Genomic DNA, 12,957 nt, shown 5'->3' on the forward strand with positions numbered 1-12,957 from the left:
CAGCACCCACCAACCTGGGCCGAGGGATTGGTTCTGTTCGTGCTACACTATTTCCGCTCTTCGCCATCTTGGCGCTTCAGAAAGAACCCCAAGGAACTCGTGATCTCCTGGGTCCTGCAGGCATTATGACCGGGGGGCCAGCCCTGTCCCTCAAACCTGGGGAGCTGGTGCTGCAGGGCAACCTGACTGGTCCACAACGACTTCAACTACCACTGCAAGGGCCCGCAGGGCGACGGCTGCGCAGCGCTGCTCGCCTGGCTGTTGATGGCCTGGCGCCGGCGCTGGGAGTCCTCCCTACACCTAGAGGCTGCGGCGCTGCCCTGGCGGCCCCACACCACCACGGAGGGAGAATCCAGCTGGCGTGCAAGCTGGGTACTAGACTGGCTCTATCGCGAGCCGCCCTCGGCCCCGCCATCTCTTCTTACCCCTCGTCCTCCACGCGTGAGCCGGGGCCGCCCAAGGACGTGCTCTTCACCCAGGTCCTGCGGCGGCGCCTCTTGATGGAGGACCTCCAGCACAGAGGCCGTCATGGAAATCCAGGCCTTCGCTGACAGCGGCCTGCTCTGGTGCCAGAGAAAAGCCGGGCCGCGCAAGGACCTCACCGCTGGCTGCTGGGCCAGGGAGTTCGTGAGGTAAAGCAGCTCACCAAAGGCTCCTGGAGCTCCATGCGAAGGAGGCCAAGCGCAGGCCTGCAGGCTGGGAGAGGAACCGCCACCCACCCTCTCTTCTGACCAGGCCTGCGGGGAGGAGCCACCCACGCACCACAGCTAGTCCTGGCCTGGCCCTGCATTCCTGGGTGGGGCAGGAAGGCTGGATTCTGGGAGAGCTGCTTCCGGGTTGAGCTGAGGGAGTCAAGGAGCTCAGGAAATCACAGGGGAGGCAAAAAAGCCTTGGCCGGTGACCTCTTGATGCTATGTTCAAGGGCCCAAGAAGACAGGAGTTCGTGTCCTTGCCCCCAACCACTGCTGTGGATGGCACTGGCCAAAGGTCGTGAGGGGAGTGGGCCACACTGAGTGGCCACTTAACATGACTCCCTGAGAGTGAGCCCCCAGGCAGCCTGTGCCATGTTACATTTCCGCCCAGGCAGCAGGGTAGGAGGCACAGTGAGTGGCTGCTCCTCTACATCATGGACCCCCCCCAAGCTCTAAACGCCAAGGGAGACCCTATGGCCCATGACATTCAAGCATCTTGAGGTTTTTAATTTTTTTCGGAGTTTTTTGCTTGCTGCTTTAAGCATACATGACACTTTGGTCTCATTCCTCCCTTTGTAATGTTTTTTTCTCTTAAGCCACTTTTTTTTTTTTTTGGCAATGCCTTTCTCTTTGAAAGCGTTAAAAAAAATAGTATTTTGCTTATGTTTTAACAAAGAATCCTTAATGTTTGGCATACTAAAATATTTACCAATAAAACCACCTGATATTTGGAATTTTTTTTTAAGTTTTAAAAGTATGATCACTGTATTGTGATCACACAATTACGTTAGGAATATGTTTTATTCTTAGAGATGTACACTAAAGTATTAGTACTAGGTCATAATGTCTGCAGTAAATTCTCAAATATTTGAAAAGGAACTATATACATACATACATGCCTATATATACATATATTACATATATGCACATATATAAAAGAAAAAGAAAGTAACAGTGATTCAAGGTGAAAGACTAAAAGTGAGAGAATTCAGCAAACACGTAAATTAGTACAGGTTTGTTGGAAAGCAATGTGATGACATCTCAAAAATGGAAGAAATTTACAAAAATGAAAACATGCATAATGCAAGCTCTTTCACCCAACATCCCTCCTAGGAATTTACCTTTAAGAAACTCATACAAGACCACAAAGAAAGAAAGAGTATTAATTACAACATTTAAAAAAATGGTTTAATATTCAAATATTCACCAATAAGTGGTTGGGTAAATAAGTTCCTGCAAATGCTTAAAAAGAAAAAAATAATATGAAAGGAAGAAATGAGATGAAACAGCATTGGTTGTGAGTTTATTACAGAAACAATCTTTGAATAATGAATATTTGGATGTTCATCTCACTGTTTAGTCTACTTTTATATATGCTTGACATTCTCCCTAACAAGTCAAAAACAGAAAAGAACCACACAAAATTCCAAGGACAAAATTCTTTACAAGTGATCATAGACCCCCTTTCTTTCCCAAATTAATACCATCAACATGGGAGGTAAGGTTCTATACTACATTAACAAGTACATATAAATATTAAGGTTATTTCAGCCTAGGAAACATAGTGAGACCCTGTCTTAAAAAATGATTTTTAGTTAGCTAGGTGTGGTGGTATACACCTGTAGTCCTAGCTACTAGAGAAGCTGACACAGAAGGGCTGCTTGAGTCCAGGAACTCAAGGTTGCAGTGAGCCATCATCATGTGTAACTTTAGCATGTGCAACAGAGTGAGACTCCAACTCTTCAAAAAAAGAAAAGGTTCTATCATTCTTCATTTTTCTTAAATCCTCAGGTCATCCCCAAACAGAAGAGTTTTGTTTTCAAGCATCTTGAATCCAGCAGTAAGTAGATGTCAGCTCACACTTACTGTGCCCTCACAGCAAGCAGCTCTTCATTTCTAAAAGAGGAACCACACTGCTCTAGCAAAGGAAAGAAACAAGTATAGAAAAAGCCAGGCACAGTGGCCACGCCTATAATTCCAGCACTTCAGAAGGCCAAAGCAGGATGACCACTCGGGCCCGTAAGTTTGAGACCAGCCTGGGCAACCTAGGAGATCCCATCTCTTAAAAAAAAAAAAAATTGTAAAAAATTTGCCAGGCGTGGTAGCTCATGATTGTGGTCCCAGCTACTTGGAGAGCCAGAGGCTGGAGGATCACGTAAGCCCAGGAGGTCAAGGCTGAAGTGAGCACTAATCCTGCCACCAGGGTGCTAACCTCATAGTCCAAGGCCACAGACTACCATCCAAAACCCTAGAGTCACTGGGCTCAAGAGCTCACAAACTCAACACCTGCTCAGCACCAGCCTGCTTAAACTCGAAGCAGAAATTTTCAAAACAGTCTCCTCTTTCTTTCAACAAGTGATACGATATTCATTACATTTCAAAGCAATGAGAGAATATAATGTAACTTAAAATTAACCAAGACTGATATTATATGAAGATTTCTAGTTATTGTTTTTCACCCCTCTCTGGTCTTGGCCAAAGCCATTGGATAACTTGAGGTCAGGAGTTTGAGACCCGCCTGGCCAACGTGGTGAAACGCCGATACTGCTAAAAATACAAAAATTAGACAGGTATGGTGGCACATGCTTGTAATCCCAGCTACTTGGGAAGCTAAGGTGGGAGGATCCCTTGAACGCAGGAGGCAGAGGTTGCAGTGAGCTGAGATAGTGTCACTGCACTCCAGCCTGAGTGACAGAGTAGGACTCTGTCTCAAAAAAAAAAAAAAAAAAATTATAAAAAATTATAGTGTTTAAATTTTTCATTCCAGAAACAGGGTTATTCTTTCTATACTTCAATTTCAAAAGTATACGTTATGAATCACAACCAATACCACAATTAAAACACATTCTTCACATGATAGAGAATTTAAAATAATGATGATACAACTAGATATTTACTATTAAGGAATTATTCATTTTAAATGTCATCAAGGTATTATGGCTTAAAAAGTCATCATTTTAGAGATACTGAATTTATGAAGTGATATAATACTTGAGATTTTCTATAAAACAATGCAATGAGGGAGGCAAAATTGTGAATGTACACGACAGCAAAGTGTAGATAAAACAAGTGGGCTATGTGTTGACAATTGTGGGAACCAAATAACAGGATGTTCTGCTTTTCCATATGTCTAAATACCTCCATAATAAAAAGTAAGCCATAAAATTACAGTAACAAATCAGCATTCTCAGAGCGCATGCCACAGAAGCAGTAGCATCATCATTAATTGTTGTAAACACAGAAATTAAAGAGCACATGGTAACTGACAGCGTTATATTCATGGATGCTACTACTCTGCTGAAGAAACTGCTGCATTTCAGTGAGTACCATAGGAAAGTTTAAAAAAAGAAAGAAAAGAAACTGCTGCATTTCAGCAGTGTGAGAGGCAATTCTCATGACTAATGTCCAAAAATTACATGACACTACATCTGAAATACGTTTTGTATCTTAGAAATCTTTGAGAAATCAACAATACTTAACAAGTACGGAATGACTATAAGATCATCACCATTAGCTGGATATTTCCAATTCCTAACAATTCTTTTCCTTAACAACCTACTCCTTCAACAATGAGTGCTGAAGCTAGAATGGTAAGGGAGAAAAACATGGTCACTGGAAATTCATCTTTTAAACTTATAGATATGAGGTTTTAACTCAAAAAGGAATTTCATCAATTATTAGATCATATTCAGTTACCGAAACAAATTCATATTTCCTCATTTCATGTTCTCATGGCACAAAATACTTTACCTTCATGGTACTCAGGAACATTTCTTTCTTTCTTCTTTAAAGAATTGCATTTAATGACCTAGGTGGCTTTATTCTGATTTTCACTTTTAATTACGGTAGCTAACCAAATGGTAGATTTCTGAAATTTTGAGACACAACTTCTTGTGTACAAAGAGAAATGTAAAGTTCTCCATCTTAAGCCCCCGATTCCTTCAGGAGCATGATCATTCACCTGTAACATGGGGCCTCCATGCTGATGCCAGCCAACACACACATCTGTTGAGTGAAGCAGCCATCCCTGGAACCAGAAAGGATGACAAGGGAACACGACTGTCTCAAGTTAGAGGTTTCCTTCTTGACAATACTACATTCACAATACGAAGGTGTTTATCTTCTGCTTAGAGGAGAAACAAGTCAGATAAGCTGCAACTTTTCACGAAATGCACAACTGGTATAAAGTTTAATAATGCTTTTCTTCCAGTGTAAATTCAGTTTATTTATTACTTTGTAGTTTTGGAAAATCAGGAGTTCTTTTTAAATTCTTGGGAGTTGGTCTGAATGCAGTCAGGTCACTTTTCTTATCAACCAGCAAAAACTTATTCAAGACTACATAAAAATGGGAAATATAAACACGTTACAAACAGTCCCTACACTTTGAGAGTATTCATGCCAGTTGGAAAAACCTAACAGCAACTTAAGATGACAAATGACTACCAAATGCTCTGAATAGACTGTACGCACGATGTGAGTAAAGTGAAGGGGGGTTTAAGCCATGTGGCTTTTTTGTTTAAGAGACAGGGTATCACGCTGTCACCCAGGCCAAAGTGCAGTAGTACAATCATAGCTCACAACAGCCTTAAACTCCTGGGCCCGAATGATCCTCCTACCTTATCCTCCCAAATAGCTAGGACTACAGATGAATGCCAGCACACTCCGCTAATTGTTTTTGTAGAAACAGGGTTGGATCTTACTATGTTGCCCAGGCTGGTCTCAAACTCCTGGCCTCAAATGATCCTCCCACCTTGGCCTTCCAAAGTGTTGTGATTACAGAAAGGAGCCATGGCCCCCAGCTGCGATTTAAATTTGAAACAGAGTGGGGGAAGAGAATTCCAGGCAGGAGGATAAAAGTAAAAGCATACAGATGAGAACACACAATAGGTGTTTCAGGCACAGTGACTAGACGAATTTGGCTGGGGTATTTTTTTCTCCTTTGTGTCATCTTTATTTTTCTACCTGGGATGTAAACAATGTGAACCTGGGTCAGAAAAATCAGCTGCACAGAATCACTTCAGTCAATTGTAAGACAAAGGGAGGGAGGACATGCATGAAGCAGGAGAGAGTAGCAATTCCAGACCAGCCTTCCGAAAGAGCGTGTGGTCCAAGCCTGCAACCAGAAGGCGCTCTCAGCAGGGCAGGCAGGACTGTACAGTGCAGACCCTCTGGAGGAGGGACGAGAAGGAGAAGTCACAGCAGATGTTGGCTAAGCTCCAACAAGTTTATTGGACTCTGCCTTCATGCTGCTGCCTGAAGAAGTTGATTAGCCCACTGGCAGAAGCATAGTGAGAGATCACTTCAAGGCAAGTAACAATAGAAGATTGAAAAGCTAGATTGGGGTTAGCCTGGAGGCCTTATATATCAAGAGTTTGAACTTTAAACTCAAGGCTTCTGAATGGGATGAAAATGACAGCAGTGCACATATAGAAATCAGAGAGTGATGTGCAGGATGGAGTGGGGTGGAAGAGCCTGGAGGTTAGTTCTCAGGGCTTGTTTACCTTAGCAATCGTAAAAAGAGTCCAGACACCACAAGATGGAGTGATGTGAAAAATATACAGTAGGTCCTCCACATCCACAGGTTCAACCAACAGTGGATCAAAAATATTTAGGGAAAAAAAACAACAATACATATGCATCTATTTGCCAGACCTGAAGCAGTTATTATCCAATCTGTTGCTAAGGTTTCCACTATAGATTCAAGAAAAACATGTCTTTGTGCTTTCTGTCTCATTGTGGCAACTGAAACTGAATAGAGGAATACAGGGAAAAACAAAAACAAAACAAGAACAACAACAATATGTTAAATAAAAAATAGTGTAGCAACTATTTACACAGTATTTACATTATATTCAGTACTGCAAGTAATGCAAAGATGATTTAAAGTATACAGGAGGATGTGTGTAGGTTATATCCAAATATTACATCATTTTATATAAGGGACTTGAGCATCTATGAATTTTGGATATGGAGGAGTCCTGGAACCAATCCCCTGCAAACACCAAGAGAAGAAAGTACTTCATTTATGTAACCTTCTACAGTTTACAAAGGACTTTTGCTTATATAATCTCATTTTACCCTCAGAACAATTTGTAAAGTAGTACATTTGCTATATTTCACAAGCGAGGAATTGCTGCTCAGAGCAGTTCCCTTTATGACCATCATTCCATGTTTCATTTTATGGCTTTTTCTCTTAAACTAGTGGACCGTAAGCTCCATGAGGGTATGCAGGGACCACACTGAATTTTGTTTGCCTTTATAGCCCTGGCTGCCTCATGAAGAGCCACAGTCCCTGACCCCAGTAGACACATGCTCACTAAATATGTGAAAGATGGGTGAGGAGCATATCCCCGCTCCCACTCTTGTTTCAATGATACTGAAATGCTTTTTCAATCAAAAGTGTTTGGGGGCTTTTTGTGTCTGTTTTCAGTGATTGTTCTAACAAAGAAAAGGTTTTGACAATTTTAATACTTCTACTTAGCACTTCCTAGGCAAGACTCATTTCCCCCACTAGGCAGGAAAAAGGAAAAATACACAAAAAGGAATATCAGGCTGCCTGCCACCTTCATAGTTCTATCAAAGTCATTCTAAGTGATATATTAGACTAAGGACCAAAAGGGGTCAGTATTTGATAATTATTTTTTCAAACATGTTCTATTTCTTTGCAGAATGGAATGTATGTTGAGACAAATAACCACACATATGAGTACCTACAGTCCCAGAGTTGAGAAATTATTCTGGCCTAGACCACTTGTGCCAGAAAACAAGAAAATGCTCCAAGAATGGAGACATGTCAAAAGGAGAAAGAAGGAGCTGGAAGGGGCTCCCACTGGCCAAATCTGAGACAATTTAAGCAGCAATATAAATAATAAAAGACTGTATAGCTCCTTGATTAAAATAAAAAACATTAGTTCATATTAATATAAATTAATAAATCAATAAATTGAAAATGTGATGAAGAATGAGATAGTTACATAGTTTGGAATACTTATCCATAAAATACCAATTAACTACAAATGGAAGAATAATTTAGCAGTGGAAAAATGCAAACAATTCAAATTATACGTCACCTATTAGGAGGCAGTAAGACATAGCATTATTTCTGTGATATTCCTGCCAAAGACATGCAACCTGAGTTTAATCACGAGAAAACATCAGACAAACCCAAACTGAGGGACAGGCTGCAAAATAACTGGCTTAAAATTTCCAGTCCATCAAGACCATGAAAGTCAAAAGAAAGCCGAGAAAGACTCCACAACTAAATGCAAAGCACATAAATCTGAACTGAATCCTTTTGCTTGTCCAAAAAAAGAAAGAAAGAAAGAAAAAAAAAAAAAGCAGTGGGAAAAGGGGCTGGGAGGACTTTATTGGGACTATTGGTCAAACTTGAATGAGGTCTGAGTAGTATTTGATGGTAATATAATGGGTCAATGTCAATTTTCTGCTTTTGATGATTATGTTGTACTCATATAGAAGAATGTCCTTGCCATTGGAAATACACGCACTAGGGTAATCCCAGAGTGATGGGGCATCAGGTGGACAACTTATTGCCAAAGGTTCTAGAGAAGAAAATAGAAGTTTTCTCTACTGCACTTCTAACTTTTCTGTTTTTCACTGTTTCAAAAGCTTTCAAAAAATATTTTTAATGGTTAGTATCTCTCCATAATGAAAGCAATGAATACAATCTTAATACAAATACATACACTCTTTCCAACAAGAATATCCTCTTTTTTTTTTTTTTTTTTGAGACGGAGTTTTGCTCTTGTTACCCAGGCTGGAGTGCAATGGCGCTATCTCGGCTCACCGCAACCTCCGCCTCCTGGGTTCAGGCAATTCTCCTGCCTCAGCCTCCCGAGTAGCTGGGATTACAGGCGTGCGCCACCATGCCCAGCTAATTTTTTGTATTTTTTTTAGTAGAGACGGGGTTTCACCATGGTGACCAGGATGGTCCCGATCTCTTGACCTCGTGATCCACCCGTCTCGGCCTCCCAAAGTGCTGGGATTACAGGCTTGAGCCACCGCGCCCGGCCAAGAATATCCTCTTTATAAAAGTACTAAATAAGTCTTCCATTTGGTCACTGGGAAAGCAGTATAAAATAGTGCTGCATAACAAAAAAGAAAATCCAGGCTTTCCATATAGTAACATTGACTTCAAACTCTAGTTCATCACATACGAATTTCATGACCCTAGGAAGATTTTTTTTTTAACCCTATTGGGTCTTAATATCCTACTCTGTAAAGTGAGAATATCAACTGGGCATGGTGGCTCATGCCTGTAATTCCAACTACTTGGGAGGCTTGAGGTGGGAGGATTATTTGAGCCCAGGAATTTGAGATCAACCTGGGCAACATAGCAAGACCCTGTCTCTATAAAAAGGAAGAAAATTTAAAAAGAAAAAACAGGAAGCAAGAATACTACTTTTTGTCCAGGCATGGTAGCTCACGCCTGTAATCCCAGAACTTTGGGAGGCGGAGGTGGGCAGATCACTTGAGGTCAGGAGCTCGAGACCAGCCTGGCCAACATGGTGAAACCCCTTCTCTACTAAAAATACAAAAATTAGCCAGGTGGGTGGTGGCACATGCCTGTAATCCTAGCTACTCAGGAGGCTGAGGCAGGAGAATCGCTTGAACCCAGGAGGCGGAGGTTGCAGTGAGATGAGATCATACCACTGCACTCCAGAGACTCTATCTCAAAAAAAAAAGAAAAGAAAAGAAAAAAAGAAAGAATTCCTCATTTTCAACCACCAAAATAGTTAATCTGCTGAGAATATAGGAGAATACAAGGGCAGGAAGAAATCTGGTGCTAGATAATATAATCCCCTACTTTCAGTAAGTTTGGGTTTTAAACATGTGAATCACTTATTCATTCAACAAATATATACAAGTGACCCTTGAACAACACAGGTATTAGAATTACCAACTGCCCTCCCTGGAAGAAATCTGCATATAACTTTTGACTCCCCAAAACTTAATTACTAATAGCCTACAGCTGACCAGAAGCCTTACTAATAATATAAACATGGATTAACACATTTTGTATATGTATTACACACTGTATTCTTACAATAAAATAAGCTAGAGAAAAGAAAATATTAGGAGAATTATACGGAAGAGAAAATATATTTACTATTTACTAAGTGGAATGGATTACCATAAAGGTTTTCATCCTCATGGCCTTCACACTGAGTAGGCTGAGAAGGAAGAAGATGGGTTGGTCTTGCTGTCTCAGGGGTGGCAGAGACACATAAAGTGGACCTGTGTGATTTGACCTGTGTTGTTCAAGGTCAACTATACTTGGTTTCTATACTCCACTATGTAGCAGCTACAGAGACTTAAAACATGATCCCTTTGCCTCAAGCCAATAGGAAAGGAGCTAAAGGCAAGCAACCATAATGAAAAGGAAGAATGTTTTAAGTAGTAAAGGAGAAAGAAAAAAGAAACTCAAATGGAGTCTCTCATTCTCAACAAACAAGCAAGTGAAACATCGTTGGGCAAAGGGAGACCAACCAGAAAGCTATTCCAGCTCTTCATTGCTCCTACTACAAGAAGTGCAAGGGGATGCAGTGCTGGAAGCCTGAGCTACCTATCCCAGGGGAGGACAAAGGGAGACAAAGGCATCAAGAGGGAATAGCTGGGCAGTGACCGAACATGACTGCCAGGCCAGGGGAAAGTAGCTCATGGGTCCTAACTGAACCCTCTGTGGGGTTGGTAAGCCCTTTCTAGTCCAGGGATGATTTTGGGAGGGGAAAGTGAATGGCAGAAAGAATATTATACCAGCCGGACGCAGTGGCTCACGCCTGTAATTCCAGCACTTTGGGAGGCTGAGGTGGGTGGATCACGAGGTCAACAGATCAAGACCATCCTGACCATGGTGAAACCCTGTCTCTACTAAAAATACAAAAATTAGCTGGGCATGGTGGCACGCGCCTGTAGTCCCAGCTACTCGGGAGGCTAAGGCAGGAGAATTCCTTGAACCCAGGAGGTGAAGGTTTCAGTGAGCTGAAATTGCGCCACTGCACTCTGGCCTGGTGCCTGGCAATGGAGCAAGACTCTGTCTCAAAAAAAAAAAAAAAATTATACAAGAAATGTTCTTAACATTCTTTACACAATATAGATGGGGAAAATGCATAAAGGGGTAAGTGTGAAGCCATGTTTCAAAGTAAGATGACATTCACAGTGTGTCTGTAATGACATGTAATTTATAGCACAGTATTTGTTTTACAGTAGCTGACTGAGAAAGTGACAAACATCTCTGTATATATAGAACGTATAAAACATGTTTAAATACAGTAATTTGCCCAAAGCTTCTCCACTGAATTTTAATTCCACAATTATTTGTTATACTATATCAACAAAATGACACCAAATAAAAGACCATCCCAGGGAAAGGCCACTAAGCTTATAAACATCTATTTGATATCTGTATCTTCAGAACTGTCTTCCATTCGGTATTTACCAACAAGGTTTAAAAACCAGCATGTTTACAATGCTTCTTTACCAGCCTGGAGCAGCTTGCCTCCATCTACTACTAAGTACCTCCTTTGTTCTTGGCACTACCCAGGGGGATGACTGAGGAGCCCAATACAAAGCTCAGTCTTGCCCTAAAGGATTTTACAGTTACAGATAGAATCACTAGGGAAATTTCTGAAATGCACAGCTTTTCAAAATTAGCTACACAAAAGGGAGAGTTCACCGTGGGTCAAAACAGCTGCAAACAGCTTTACCAAAAGAAAGGCATAAATTTCATCTTCAAGGACAGACAGAACCTTGGAAAGGTAGAGGAAAGGGTGGAAAGCATTTCCCGCAGGCCAAGTAGCACGCAAAAGGTACCAAGGCAGGCATGAGGCTGGCACCAGCTCAGCAAGGGGCAGGATGGAAAGCATGCTCATGTGTAAGGTGGCAGGAGGGATCAGTCTGCTGGTACAGATAACAAGGCTACACAGAAGAGGGCATATAATACATAAACGTTCTATAGTAAACAAACAGCACCAAACAGTAAGACTTCAGGAGTGCTACATATTATACTCAATTAAAGGGCAGTTAGGACCAGAGGCAGATCAGCAGGAGCGTGTCAGAGTAGCCCAGGGATCAAAGGCTGTGAGCTTAGAGCAGAGAAGCCACCATCAGAATGGTGTTGAAGGACTGAGCCTAAGAGACATTTCAAAGTAGGAAATGAGAGAAAAAATAAAAAATGACTCCAAATTCTAGCATGTGAAAAGGAAAATAAATACTGGTGCCACTGATAATACTGGGATAGTAGTTAAGAAGAACTGAGGTTTGGGAGTGGGGAAGTGTAAAAGACTGGTGCATTCATCATGACTAGTGAACTCTGGGATGATTAGAGTAGGCCACCCTGGAATCAGCTGCAAACCAGGCTGCTGTCAGATGACAGTGTAAGAAAGGTTGAATTGTAGGTTTACAAGTCAACCAGCATGCTGCAGGTAGTTACTAATCAGAAAAACTCACGGAGAAATGAACAGAGAATGAAGGAGAGACCACAAAAAAAGAAAGCAACTAACACTTTTTTTTTTTTTTCCGAGGCGGAGTTTCACTCTTGTTACCCAGGCTGGAGTGCAATGGCACGATCTTGGCTCACCGCAACCTCCGCCTCCTGGGTTCAGGCAATACTCCTGCCTCAGCCTCCCAAGTAGCTGGGATTACAGGCACGCACTACCATGCCCAGCTAATTTTTTGTATTTTTAGTAGAGACGGGGTTTCACCATGTTGACCAGGATGGTCTCGATCTCTCGACCTCGTGATCCACCCGTCTCGGCCTCCCAAAGTGCCGGGATTACAGGCTTGAGCCACCACGCCCGGCCGCAACTAACACTTTTTAAGCATCTCTGTGCCAGCCACTACATGAGCCACTTTGTATAAATTAAATAGAGAAAAAAATTGAGAGGTAGGAAACCTAGAAAGCTTCCTCTCACAAAGAGGAGTACACCAATGACAAAGCCAAACATGAAAGGAAATTCAAGAGAATAAAGACTGGGAAAAGAAAGGACACTGGACTTGCCACTGCAAAGGTCACTGGCACCCTCTGGGAGAGATTTCCAGTTGTGTGGTGGAAGTCAAGGCTATGATGTGGGTGGTTGAGTAAAGAAAGGATAGATACAAACTGAAGGCAGTGAATGAGAAGTAGGCAGTTAGGTAGCTGGGCAGCAAAGGTTCAGTGGCTGCTAAAAAGGATAGAAGTGCCTTGCAGTAGTGAGTCCTCCTAATCCTTTGCTTATTTTAGCAACAGAAAAACACTGAGCAACAAACC

The 12,957-nt window shown here is 41.9% G+C and overlaps 1 protein-coding gene across 15 annotated transcripts in view; it reads right to left on the reverse strand.

Moving 5' to 3' along the window:
- The window catches only part of SFMBT1 (Scm like with four mbt domains 1), a 149,502-nt gene that overhangs the window by 99,770 nt on the left and 36,775 nt on the right, over positions 1 to 12,957 (reverse strand). For 2 of the 15 annotated variants that reach the window (XM_078351146.1, XM_078351145.1), the window contains exon 3: positions 4,654 to 4,719. The exons of 12 other annotated variants lie outside the window; for them this stretch is intronic. The gene's annotated coding sequence lies outside the window, so the exon portion shown is untranslated. Of the gene's footprint in view, positions 1 to 4,653; positions 4,816 to 12,957 lie in introns of all 15 variants that reach the window. One more of the 15 variants, XM_035275805.3, reaches the window with a different exon arrangement.

Source organism: Callithrix jacchus, chromosome 15 (assembly GCF_049354715.1).
Source record: "Callithrix jacchus isolate 240 chromosome 15, calJac240_pri, whole genome shotgun sequence".
NCBI classification, from domain to species: domain Eukaryota; kingdom Metazoa; phylum Chordata; class Mammalia; order Primates; family Cebidae; genus Callithrix; species Callithrix jacchus.